We start from the raw sequence: 13,912 nt of genomic DNA on the forward strand, positions 1-13,912 counted from the left end.
GAAACCACACTGTTTAGAAGGATGGAAAGGATTCAGAGTCAGAGAAATCTGCATGCTCACCTGAGTCCACCCTTACTTTCAGTGGCCCTGAGAAGGACCCCCACAGTCTGACACTCACCCTGAACAATGCCTTCAACTCAGCACCCCTGCAAAGATAGAAAGAGCACTTGCAGACTGGGCCTGCCATGCTCCTAGGCCCTATTGCTTACCATGGCTTCAGTTCTGAAGCTTCTATCCCCAGAAGGCTGGCATGAACACCCTACAGTTTTGGGATACCTGAGAAATGCCAGAGGACTCAGCCTGCTCCCCAGAATGAAACTGTGTCATTTGGAACTCCAGAAAGAATTCAAAGAAGGTGAAATCTAAACACCCACCTCTGACCATGCCCACATTCAGCGACCCCTGAATAGGAACCCAGAGACTGACACTCACTCTGAACTATGCCCTCAACTCAGTTCCATGTAAAGATCCAACAAGTTCTGGCAGACATGGTCTGCCATGCCCCTAGGCCCTTACATTAAACCTAGATTCAGTTCCGAGGGTTCTGTCCCCGGACACATGGCACACAAGCGCCCAGACTGGGGACACCAAAGCAATACCAGATGACTCAACCAGCTTACAACCTGGGAGGGGGGGCAGGTCATTTGGAGCCCCAGTAAGGATTCACAGGAGGAAAAATGTGCTTCCCAAAGGAGGCTACCCCCACATTCCATGGACCCTGGACAATAACCCAGGACCTGATACTGACCCTGACTGGGGCCCTCAATTCAGCCTCCGGGAGACTCAGCACAGAGCTTTCAGATCAGAACGGCAAAGATCATAAGCTCTAGTTCTTTTTTTTTTTTTTAATTTTAATTTTTTTTTTTTATTTCTTTGACAGAGAGAAATCACAACTAGGCAGAGAGGCAGGCAGAGAGAGAGAGGAGGAAGCAGGCTCTCCACGGAGCAGAGAGCCCAATGCGGGGCTCAATCCCAGGACCCTGGGATCATGACCTGAGCCGAAGGCAGAGGCTTTAACCCACAGAGCAACCCAGGCGCCCCCATAAGCTCTAGTTCTATTGGGGACACTTGAGCAATACAAGAGGACTCAGACTGCCAACCAGAAGGAAACTGTGCCATTTGGAACTCCGGAAGGGGTTCAGAACACCGGAAATCTGCATGCCCATCTCAGGCCACCCCGACATTCAGCCAGCCCATAGACATAAACCTGGAGCCTGACACTCACCTTGAACAATATGCTCAACTCAGCTTCCCTTAAAGATCAAAGAAACATTGGCAGGTAGGGCCTGCCATGTCTCTAGGCCCTTAGCATAACCCTAGGTTCAGCTCTGAACCTAGGTTCAGTTCTGTCCCCAGAGGCATGGCACACAAGCCCCCAGACTGGGGATACCTGAGCAATACCTGAGAACTCAGCCTACCATTCAGAAAAAAAAAAAAAAAAACAGGTCATTGGTAACCCCAGTAAGCATTCACAGGAAGACAAATATGCTCTCCCAAGTGAGGGCACCCTCACATTCTGTGGCCCCTAATCAAAAACCCAGGACCTGACACTAACCTGACTGGGGCCCTCAACTCAGTCTCCAGGAGACTCGGCACAAGTGCTTTCAGATGAGAGCAGTCAAGATCATAGGCCCTAATGCTAACCCTAGATTCAGTTCGGAATGGTCCATCCTCAACAGCTTGGCTCCAAAATCCCAGGGTTTAGGGACACGGGAGCAATACCAGAGAACTGAGCCTACCACCCAGAAAGAAACCATACCATTTGGAACTCCCAAAAGAATTCAGAGTAGGAGAAATCTTTTTTTTTTTTTTTTTTTTAGATTTTATTTATTTATTTGACAGAGAGAGAGAGATCACAAGTAGGCAGAGAGGCAGGCAGAGAGAGAGGAGGAAACAGGCTCCCCGCGGAGCAGAGAGCCCGATGCGGGGCTTGATCCCAGGACCCTGAGATCATGACCTGAGCCGAAGGCAGCGGCTTAATCCACTGAGCCACTCAGGCGCCCCCAGAGTAGGAGAAATCTTTATGCATACCTGAGGACACCCCTAGTGTCCAGCACCCATCCTGGACTCTGACAGTCACCCTGAAACAGGTTCTCAACTCTGCCCCCCATAAAGATCAAAAGAGCACTGGGAGACCATGCTGGCCATTACCAGAGGCCCTAACCCCAACCATGGGCTCAGTTCTTCTGCTCCCAGAGGCCTGGCACAAAATCCCTACAGTTTGGGCACATCTGAGCAATACCAGTGGATTCATCCTGCCACCCAGAAGGAAACCGTGCCCTTTAGAATAATGGAATTGATTCAGAGCAGGAGAAATCTACATGCCAACTGTGGCCACTCCCACATTTGGTGGATTCCTGGACACAAACCCAGAGCCAGACACTCACCATGACCCATACCATCAACTCAGCCCCTCTGGAAGCTCCTACAGCACCATCACTTTGGACTGACCATGCACCAAGGCCCTACCCAAAACACTAGGTTGAGTTCTAAGAGTTCCATCCTCAAGGGCCATGCCCCAAATCCCCAGGGATTGGGGACATCTGAGCATTACCTATAGACTCAGGCTGCCACTGAGAAGGAAACTGTGGCATATGGAACTCTGGGAAGGATTCAGGGCAGGAGAAATCTACATGACCACCAGAAGCATGCACACATGTAGTGGACAGGGGACACAAACCTGCCACCAGAACTCCCCTCTGACCCATGCCCTCAACTTATCCCCCATAAGGATTGAAACAGTGCCTGTAGATCATGTCTGTCATGCCTTTAGGCCATCACCATAACACTAGGTTTGGTTCTGAGAGGTCCATCCCCAGGCTCTTGGCCCCAAAGCCCCAGCTATTGGGGACACTTGAGCAATACCAGAGGAATGCCACTCAGACAGAAACTGTGCCATTTGGAACTCCAGAACAGATTCAGATGAGCAGAAATCTGCATGCCCAGCTCTGGCCAACCCCACATTCAGCCAGCCCATGGACACAAACCCCGAGTCAGACACTCACCCTGAATAATGCCCTCAACTCAGCTCCCCTTAAAGACTGAAAGACCACCAGCAGATCAGACCTTTCATGCCCCTAGGCCCTGACCCTAGGTTGGGATTTCAGGCTTCTGTCCCTAGAGGTCTGCCCCCCCAAGACCTCCACATTGGGGATACCTGAGCCATACTGCATGACTCCACCTGCCATGCAGAAGGAACCCGTGCCATTTGGAACTCCAGAAAGGATTCAGAGCAGGGGAATTCTGATTGAAATAATCAGCCAATCCCCAATTACGTATATGTTACCATACTGAACACAAACCCGGAGCCTAATACTCTCCCTAGCTGTACCCATTAAATCACACTTCTGTGGTGTTCTCCTCATGTCAGCAGATCACACCTTCTATGCTCCTATGCCTTAACAACCTACTACCCTAGCTCAAGACATGAGTGAAAACCTGAACAAGTATTTTCTGTAGACCATATACAAGTGACTAACAGACACAGGAAGGAGTGCTCAATATCACCAGCCATCAGGGAAATACAAATCAAAACCATGAGATACCACTTGACACCAGTTAGAATGGTTAAATTAACAAGTCATGGAATAAAAAAATGTGGTTGAGCATGCGTAGAAAGGGGAACCCTCTTCCACTGCTAGTGAGAATGCAAGCTCATACAGCCAGTCTATAAAATGGCATCAAGTTTCTTCAAAAAGGTAAACATAGAGCTATTCTAAGACCCAGCAACTGCACTGCTGGGTGTTTACCCCAACGATACAGACTGAGTGAAAAGTAGTGGCACCTGCACCCCCCAATGTTCATTGCAACAATATCCACCATAACCAAACTATGGAAACCAGAATGCAGTTAAAAAAGAAAGAGGCAGAAGATATGAAAACACATTTCTCCAAAGAAGAAATACAGATCGACAAATGTCCCATGAAAAAATGTTCACTGGGGCACCTGGGTGGTTCATTGGTTAAGCCTCTGCCTTCGGCTCAGGTCATGATCTCAGGGTCCTGGGATCGAACTCCGCATTGGGCTCTCTGCTCAGTGGGGAGCCTACTTCCCCCTCTTTCTCTGCCTGCTTGTGTTCTTTCTCTCTGTCAAATAAATAAATAAATAATCTTTAAAAAAAGAAAGAAAGAAAAGATGTTCACCATCACCCACCATCAGGAAAATGTAAATCCAAAGTACAATGTGATATTACCTCACACCTATCAGAATGACTCACATTAACAGCACAAGAACCAACAGGTGTGGGAGACTGTGGAGAAAGGGAAACCTTCATGCACTCTTTGTGGGAAAGCAACCTGTTACAGCCACTGTGGAAAACAGTATGATTGTTCCTCAAAAAATTAAATAGAGAACTACCCTACAAACCAGCAGTCACATGACTGGTGTTTATGCAAAGAATAGGAGAACAATAACTGAAAATGATATATGCACCCTTGTTTCTTGAAACATTATTTACAATATAACAATAGGGAAGAAACCCAAGTATCTATTTATAAATTGACATATGAGATGATAAATACGTACACACACACACACACACACACACACACACACATGCACACATGATGGATTACTACTCAGCCATAAAAAAGAATGAAATCTTGCCATTTGCAGACACATGGGTGGAACTAGAGTGTGATCCAAAGTGAAATCAGTGAGTCAGAGAAAGTAACATAGGATGTAACTCCTTTGTGGAATATAAGAAAGAAAAAAAAATAAAGGTGCAAAAAGAGACAAACCAAAGTACAGACTTTTTTCCAAAAGATTTCATTTATTATTTATTTGACAGAGAGCTAGAGAAAGAGCACAAGTAGACAGATTGGCAGGCAGAGGGAGAGGAAGAAGCAGGTTCTCTGCTGAGCAGGGAGCCTGACATGGGGCTTAATTCCAGGACCTTGGAATCATGACCTGACCTTAGCCAAAGGCAGAGGCTTCACTGACTGAGCCACAAAGGTGCCCCACAGACTCTTAACAAGAGGGAACAAACGGATGGTTACTGAAGAAGAGGTAGATGGAGGGATGAGGGAAATAGGTGACGGGCACTAAGAGTATGCTTTTCATGATGAGCACAGAGTGATATATCAAATTACTGAATCACTCTATTGTACATCTGAAACTAATATACCACTGTATGTTGTCAAATGGAATTAAAACAAAACATAAAAAAAGATTTTTCATTAGACAAGATGTATAGTTGAACCTTGAGTAACACCGGGTTGAAATGCATGGATCCACTTACATGTGTATTCTTTTTTAATATAAACACAGTAAAATGCTGGAAAAAAAAAGATTTTTCTTTCAGTAACCTATTTGTAAAAGCATTTGCTGTGCAATGTACATAAGCCCTACTTGGGAGAATTTCCTTTACAATAATTATTCGCTCTATGCCTCGAATTCAAATTTCATTGAGTCCTTATACTTTAACTGTTAATCCTAACCCAGGGGAGCCATGATCCCTTTCCATCCCAGCTCAGCACCTAGGCATTCAACACTGTAAATAGAGACAGATGGCCACTTCACAGTCCAGAAACTTATTATTGTTTCTGTTTTAGTATGAGATGGTCACAGAGTGTGGAATAAGTTTCAGAACAGGTTTGTTATCTATCCTGGATCTCTAATTCAATGGTCATGCCCTGGGTCCATTTGGCCAATAGGTTCCCTGTGGATGGGCTTCCTTCAAAGCACAACCATAAGATGCAAAGGTGGATGGGCTCAGCACAGGACAGGAAGAGGATGAAGTACAGACAAGGGCACAATCCCTCCCCTGATCCAGGAACTGCCATAGGAGAGGGTATGGGAGGTAAAAACAATGGGAAACCACGAAGGTCACCAAATGAAGGCAGGAGGCACAGGCTTGGAGGCTATTCTGAGCTACCTGTGGAAGGTAAGGGGGGAAGGAATGAGAAGGAGAAACTGCCTGCCCCTGGCCCATTCTAGCTGCCCACTGCTCTTGGCACATGTCTCTACACAGTTGACACAGAGCCTGGCCTCAGGATGGGCTGGCTCAGGTTCCTCAACCCTCAGAGGAACAGCTGGCCCCAGGGCTTAGGGACATGCTGAGGAAGGTGGGAGGGAAGGTTGCCCCTCCCAGGTCATCTACTCTGAGCAGACAGCCTGGCATAACTTCTGAAAACCCACTAGCAGTTTTGAAAGACATGCCATGGATGAACTAAGGAACGGACAAATAGAAAACAATATTGATTTTTAAGGTTATGAGCTGTCAGCACAGGGACAGCTTCCCTGGGGAGGACTAAGGGAAGGGCAGGCCAGATTGAAAAAGGAGGAGTGGCTCTCCTGATTGGAGACCAGGGGCCCCCTTCCACCAGCAGGGCATTGTCCCCACCTCACAGGGGATCCATGGAAGTGTTCCTTCAGGGGACTGACAGAGCTGCATCTCAAGAAGGCTACCCTGACATTGGGTTGCACATGGCTACAAGGATGAGGGCCAGATGGATGGAGGACAATACCTCAGGGGCCATGGGAAAGAGCAGAGGCTCATGACCATGAAGATGATGAGAAGTAGGAGGTGGCAGCAGGGTGCCAGCTCGAAAGTACCATGAGCACCGTGCCCACAGTTAGACTGAATGGATGCCTTCTGAGCCAGGCATAGCTGACCTCAGTGGGCTCCAGACTAGTCTTGACCACAATCCTAGGAAATGTTCACAACCACTGCCTTCCTTTCCCCATGCTGCTGCTAGGAATCATAGTCACAGACACTGGTCAGATTGTATGGAAATGGAGGAGTGGCTCCACCCACACTGCAACTCTGGTGGTGATCCAGTGAAAACCTGATGCCTGACCAGAGACTGCTGTCTACCTATCTCCACACAACTCAGACAGGAGGGCCTCCCTGAATTCCACAGGATATGATGAGGCAGAACCACAGGCCCCACTACCTCACCCACCAACAACAACCAGTGGGTCACTCAGGACCTTAGCTATTGTCACAAAGCACACCATGCCATTTCTGTCACTTCCAACAGAAAGTTGGTTTCTGATCCCCCAATTTACCATACATCTTGGTTGCTGACCTGGGACCATGCCATGAACCCACAAGGCACCTTTCCATTAGAGAAGGCCACGCTGCACCTCCTACAAAATGTTTCTAAGGAAGTACGAGTCCATTAGGGCTACAGTGTGAACAGTGGTACACAGCCTGCCAGGTAGTGGCCACTAATTCTAATAAGAGTTGACCCCCTCCCCACTTCAGTCTCACAAAATGTTCCTCAGTCTCCACAGAATGTGTGGTCTTCCCTCAGGAAAAAAAAAAAAAAAAAAAAAAAAAAAACCTAGAAACTAACCATTAAACTGAATGCTCCCTTTACCCTCCAGTTCAAATCTTATCCAGCCACAATGGTATGAAAGTAGAAATAAGTCACAAGAAGAAAATGTGAATATCAGAATTATGTGGCAAAGAGGGAAGGAAAAAAACTTTTAAAAAGCAAAGCCCCATAACAGTAGAAATAAGGAAATAACAAAAAGGAATGTGGAAATAAATCCAGTGGGGACTAAAAAGACAAAAGATCAACAAAAATATGAGCTGCCTTTTTTGGAAAGATAAACAAAACTGACAAACTTTTAGCCAAACTCACCAATAAAGAGAGAGGGCTCAAATACATCAGGAAAGAAAGATAATTGATTCCTGTCTCACAACAAGATCCTAGAGGAGAACACAGGCAACAACCCCTTGTACTGTGGACACTGTAGCATCTTGCAAGACATGTCTCTAAAGGCCAGGTAAACAAAAGTTAAAATGCACAATTTGGACTTCATCAAGATAAAAATCTTCTGCAGAGCAAAGGAAACTATGAACAAAACTAAAAGGTAGCCTACAGAATGGGAAAAGATATTTGCAAATGGAATGACAGAAAAAGGTCTGATAATTAAGATCTACAAAGAACTGCTCAACCTCAACACCCAAGAAACAAAGAATCCACTCAAGAAATGTACAGAAGACTGGAAGAGATACTTCTCCAAAGAAGACATCCAAATGTCCAACAGACATTGAAAAAATGCTCCACATCACTTCCCATCATGGAATTCGAAACCACAATGAGATACCACCTTCCAGAAGTTAGAATGGCTAAAATTAACAAAACAGGAAACAACAAAGTGTTGGGGAAATGTGGATAAAAGGGAAACCTCTTACTCTGTTGGCTGGGAATGCAAGCTGGTACAGTCACTCTGAAAAACAACATGGAGGTTCCTCAAAAAGTAAAAATAGAGCTACCCTATGACCCAGCCATTGCACTCCTGGATATTTTCCCCAAAGATATAGATGCAGTGAAAAGAAGGGACACATGCTCCCCAATGTTCATAGCAACAATTTCCACAAGACCTGAACTTGTATTTCAACAGAGGAATGGAATAAGAAGATGTGGTACAGTGGTTCCTGGGTGGCTCAGTGGGTTAAAGCCTCTGCCTTTGGCTCAGGTCATGATCCCAGGGCCCTGGATCAAGCCCTGCATTGGGCTCTCTGCTCATCGGGGAGCCTGCTTCCTCCTCTCTTTCTCTTTCTCTGCCTGCCCCTCTGCCTACTTGTGATCTCTATCTGTCAAATAAATAAATAAAATCTTAAAAAAAAAAAAAAAAGATGTGTTACATACCTCCCATAGAATAATACTCAGGCATCAAAAGGGATAAATACCCAACATTTGCATCAACATGGATGGAACTGGAAAGGGTTATGCTAAATGAAAGAAGTCAAGCAGAGAATGACAATAATTATATGGTTTCACTCATATGTGGAACACAGGAATAGTGTGGAGGACCACAGGGGAAAGAAGGGAAAACTGAATGGGAAGAAATCAGAGAGGGAGAGAAATCATGAGAGACTTTTTTTTTAAAGATTTTATTTTATTTATTTGACAGAGAGAGAGATCACAAGTAGGCAGAGAGGCAGGCAGAGAGAGAGGAGGAAGCAGTCTCCCTGCAGAGCAGAAAGCCCGACGCGGGGCTCGATCCCAGGACCCTGAGATCATGACCTGAGCTGAAGGCAGCGGCTTAATCCACTGAGCCACCCAGGCGCCCCATCATGAGAGACTCTTAAACATAGGAAACAAACTGGAGGAGAGGTAGGTTGGGGGGGTGGGGTAATTGGGTGATGGGTATTAAGGAGGGGGGACATGTGGTGATGAGCCCTGGATGTTATACACAACTAATGAATCATTGAGTATAATGTCAGCTGTGGACTTTTCAAACCTTTGTTTGGTTGAAGTATGTTCCCTCAACACCCAGATGGTTTAGAGTCCTTATCATAATGCATATTGAATCTTATCAAGTGATTTTTGTGCATCTATTGTAATCACCCTAGGATTTTTGTCTTTTATTTTGTTCAGGTGGTGTATCACACTGGTGGATGTGCCAATGTGGAATCATCCTTGCATCCGTGGAATAAATCCCACTGGATCGTGTTGTGTGATTCTCCTGATGAATTGTTGAATTGATGTTGCCAATCATTTGCTGAGGATTTTTGCATGTCTGTTCAAGAGGGATATTGGCCTTTCCTTTTCTTGTAGCGTCATTCTCTTCTGTTGATAGGAGGGTAATATTGCCCTCATAAAATGAGTTTGGACATATGCTCTTCTCCTGTTTTTTAAGAACACTTGAGAAGGGTTTGAATTCTTCTTCTACCATCTGGTTGAACTCCTCAGTGAAACTCTGGTCCTGGGCATTTGTTTGTTGGGAGGATCTGATTATCAAATCAGTATTTTTATTAGTGATCAGTGTGTTTAGATTTTGTTTTTCCTTCACAGGTCAGGCTTTCTAGGTTGTTGGTAGGAACTTACCCATTTCTTCTAGGTTGCCTAAGGTGTTGGCCTCTACTTGCTCATAGTACTGTCTTACAATCCTTGGTATTTTTGTGGTATTCATTGTAATAGCTCATGTTTCTTTCTGTTTTTTTTTAAGTTTTTCACATTTTTTAATTTAAATTCAGTTAGCTGAAGTATAGTTTTTGAGGAGCAAAAACTATAAATGAAAAGGTTTTATTACTGGTAATGAATAACCTTTTTCCCAAACAATAGCTAGTCCCTCAAGGTCCTAGAAACCTTGCTTCCAAAATTCCTTAGAGACTTATGCCATCCCTAACCCCCTCCCCAACTTGCAAGTATATAATAGACCACTCCTCACATCCCCGGGGCAGCAGCTCTTTCTGCCCATGGGTCCTGACCCCGTGCTTTAATAAACCACCATTTTGCACCAAAGCTGTCTCAAGAATTCTACCTTGTCTGTCGGCTCCAAACTCTACATCATTGAACCTTATCAATAGTCTAAGACTTCAGCAAAACTATAGAGAAAATACAGCATGTCCCAATATCTAGATGATCCATTTAGTGAAACTAGAAAGTCAAGTTTCCCTTTTAAATTGTCAAAGTCTCCTTGGAATCATTTTGAATTTTCCCTCTGCCCTCATTGTAAGTCTTTGGATGAAAAGACTAATCAATTAGGCAACTTCACCTTTGACAAATGACAAGATATCATCCAAGTCTCTATCTGACCTCAAAAAGCCACCTAACTCTAGATGCTGGCCACTCTACCACAACCTAGGCCCAATGGAATAAACACTGTGAGATGAAGGAAAAAATTCTAAAGATTTTTCTTTATTAATTTGACAGACAGAGATCACAAGTAGGCAGAGAGGCAGGCAGTGAGAGAGGGGGAAGCAGGCTTCCTGCTGTGCAGAGAGCCTGATGTGGGGCTCTATCCCAGGACCCTGATCTCAGGTCAGATCATGACCTGAGCCAAAGGCAGAGACTTAACCCACTAAGCCACCCAGGCACCCCAAAGGAACAAATTCTATGTTAAAAACACACACAGAATAAATCTCATCTTCCCTTTCTAATGAAAGTGACTGCCTAGGAAAGAGATGTTCCAAATACCTTTGTAAGCCAGAAATGAACAGAGAAATTGGGATCCCCTGCCATGTTCTCCCTGCAGGGAAACTAAGGAACACTTGCACCCACTCTAGATTGCTGACAGCTGCTTCAGTTTGACTTTTGGCTCCACTAGAGACAAGAGAAAAGCCCAGGAGGTTTGGGGTTAAAAAGAAGTTTTACCTCCCATCCTGACATGGGTGTGACATTGCATCCAACACACCTGCTGCTTTCTCTGAACGCTGATGTCCTGTGACAAGCTCCGTGACTGACTCAGATGCTGATGATCAAAACCTCATGTCTCTTGGAGCCAGATCAGAGAAGTGTTGTCAGGTGGGGATAAGAAGGCACCTCCAACCTAAGAGGCTGGCACACCTGCTCCAGTTCCTGGGAGAAGTGAAGACACATGCTTGTTTCTTAAGTAGTGATTAGCTTCATTCTAAAGCTGACCGATGCCATTCTCCTTTTTGTAAAAGCAAATTTACTCTTCCAAATAAACACCTCAACTCACCTGCTCCTCATGCAACTTGAGTGGGGTCTGGTTTCCTCCAGCTTCCAGGCCCCCAATAGGAGGATGCTCTTACAGGATCCTGACAGCCCATTACCACCATCCCTGGGGGACACGGGGCACAATGCTGAAGCTGGGGGATGGCTCTGGGGCTTGTTAGTGCCAAAACTGTGCCCGGGGGGACAGGAACCTTGAGGACCCTGAGGCAGTATCCTGACAGCCCATTACCACCAACCCCACAGACAGGGTGCAAAATGCTGAAGCTGGGGAACTGCTCTGGTGTTTATTAGTGCCACACCTATGGGGGGAACAGGGGACACCCTGCTGAACTCAGGAAGCTGCTCAAGGTCCATTACCTACACTGTGCCAGGGGGCGGGGGGGGCACGGCACTGAACTTGGGGACTGTATGCTGTCTTTACATGCACTTTTCCTAGAGAACACAGGAAACCCTGAAATGTCTGCAACCCATCCCACAAAAGCTTGGGGGAGCAGGCGGCCTGGAGTTCAAGTGTCTGGGGGATATGGCCAGTTGATGGACATTGGACAGAAGAGACTTTAAAGGGAAAAAGAAAACCCATTTGAGTCCCCACAATGAACTCACTTCATGTGCCCTTCAAGGACCCTACCCCCGGGACCTCCACCCCTACCCACAGCCAGCTCTCAACAAGCCAGGAACCCCACCCAGAATATCTCCCAGCATGTCTTTATCTATCAGGCCACTGCATCCTGGGAGAGCTCAGTGTCTGCCCACACAGAGGATGTAGCTCCACGCCCACACGCTGATTGCTCACAGAGGGTGGTGCCCAGAGTCCACTGGATGCCATGCCTGCCTCTACCAGGTGACCCATCTTTACACCCACACCTCCCTGCTTTTGCAGGTACTCCTGGAGGCGCCTCCTTGCCCTAACACCTGGCTTGGTGGGGCAGGCACCAGAGGGTTGTGGGCAGGGCCTCTCCCTCTCCCAGACATCCAGCCCCTTCTGGGGACCCCTCTGACTGCAGACCACTCTCCCAGGCCTGCCCCTGGCAAGCTCAACAGCTCTCAGACCTTCCCAGGCTTGAGCTTCAGGAATTGCAATGGTTGGGGCATCTGGGTGGCTCAGTCCTTAATCCTCTGCCTTCAGCTCAGGTCATGACCCCAGGGTACTCAGATCAAGCCTGGCATTGGGCTCCCTGTTCAGTGGGAAGTCTGCTTCTCCCTCTCCCACTCCCCCTGCTTGTGTTCCCTCTCTCATTGTGTGTGTCTCTCTCTCTGTCAAATAATAAATAAAATCTTAAAAAACAAAAACAAACAAACAAACAAAAAACACAGGGAACTGCAATTTTAAGGCAATTTTAAGATCCAAAAAATAATGCTCTAAGCGGGAGGAGCTTCACCTTCTGGTCTCACCCATGGAGTGGATAGTGCTTCTCAGACCTTCTGAGCATCCTTCCAGGATGACCCCATTTGTGCTTGTTAGGGCCAATTTAATGTTAAAACCTGTTTAACTATTAGGGCCTGCTTAGCCAGAGCAACTCCATATTGCCTAGGTAGCCATATTGTTGTTTACATCCATGGACTTCATTCTGGGAATAAACACCCCAGTAGTTCCTGGTATGGTTCCGGGTATCGATTCCCGGAGTAAAGGCCTTAACAATAGAAGTCATGTACCTTGGGTCTGCTGTTATGCCCTATAAAACCAGCCTGTGAGATCGGGAGGGGGTTGTTCTCTTCGGAGGTGGCCCTGGCCGGTCAATCTGACTTCTAATGCTTGGCATAGAATAAAACTTCACATAACTTTCACTTTGTCTCAGTCTTGTTCCCCTGGCTGGTCAGTCTAACTTCTAATGCTTGGCATAGAATAAGGCTTTGCATAACTTTCACTTTGTCTCAGTCTCGTTCCTTTGATAACGGACCCCAACAGTGCTGGAATATATATTCATATGCTTGGTTCTGCAGGGAAGCTCCAGGATGAACCAGAGCAACTGCCCTTCCATGCTGTTGGAGTTGTGAACCAGGAACATTGATATATCACTTAAAAAGAAAACATATTGCTATTGTTGACACTAAAGGAACAAACCCTTTTTAACATTATACAGAGAAAGGAAGAGAGTTTTATTCAAACCCAAGTCAAGACAGCTGCCTGGGAGACACAATCTTCACCAGAAAGGAAGTGCTCTGGGGGAGGAACATTTGGGGCAGGTTTCTATATTTGTTGTGTTTTGTTTTACATACAGAGTTACACATCATCATGAGAAAGAACATTCCAGAAAGTTACAGACTTTCTTATGTTTTCAGTATGTGCAAGTCAGTAGGACTTTAATCTTATGGGAACAAGAGAGGGTCTATGGTTTTTCTTCTCTTTATGTTGGTAATGGTATTTTTTTGGTTATCTTTTTCTTCTAGAAGAAGATGTACAACATGTCCTTAGGGGGAATAGGGCCCATGCTCTGAGGTTTGACCTAGTCATTTTGAGCTTGGTAAAATGTGAAAGGATAGCTTCTCTGGGAGCCTAGGATCTGGCCCATGGATGGTAAAAGATTAAAATT

Source organism: Meles meles, chromosome 2, assembly GCF_922984935.1.
Source record: "Meles meles chromosome 2, mMelMel3.1 paternal haplotype, whole genome shotgun sequence".
Lineage (NCBI taxonomy): Eukaryota > Metazoa > Chordata > Mammalia > Carnivora > Mustelidae > Meles > Meles meles.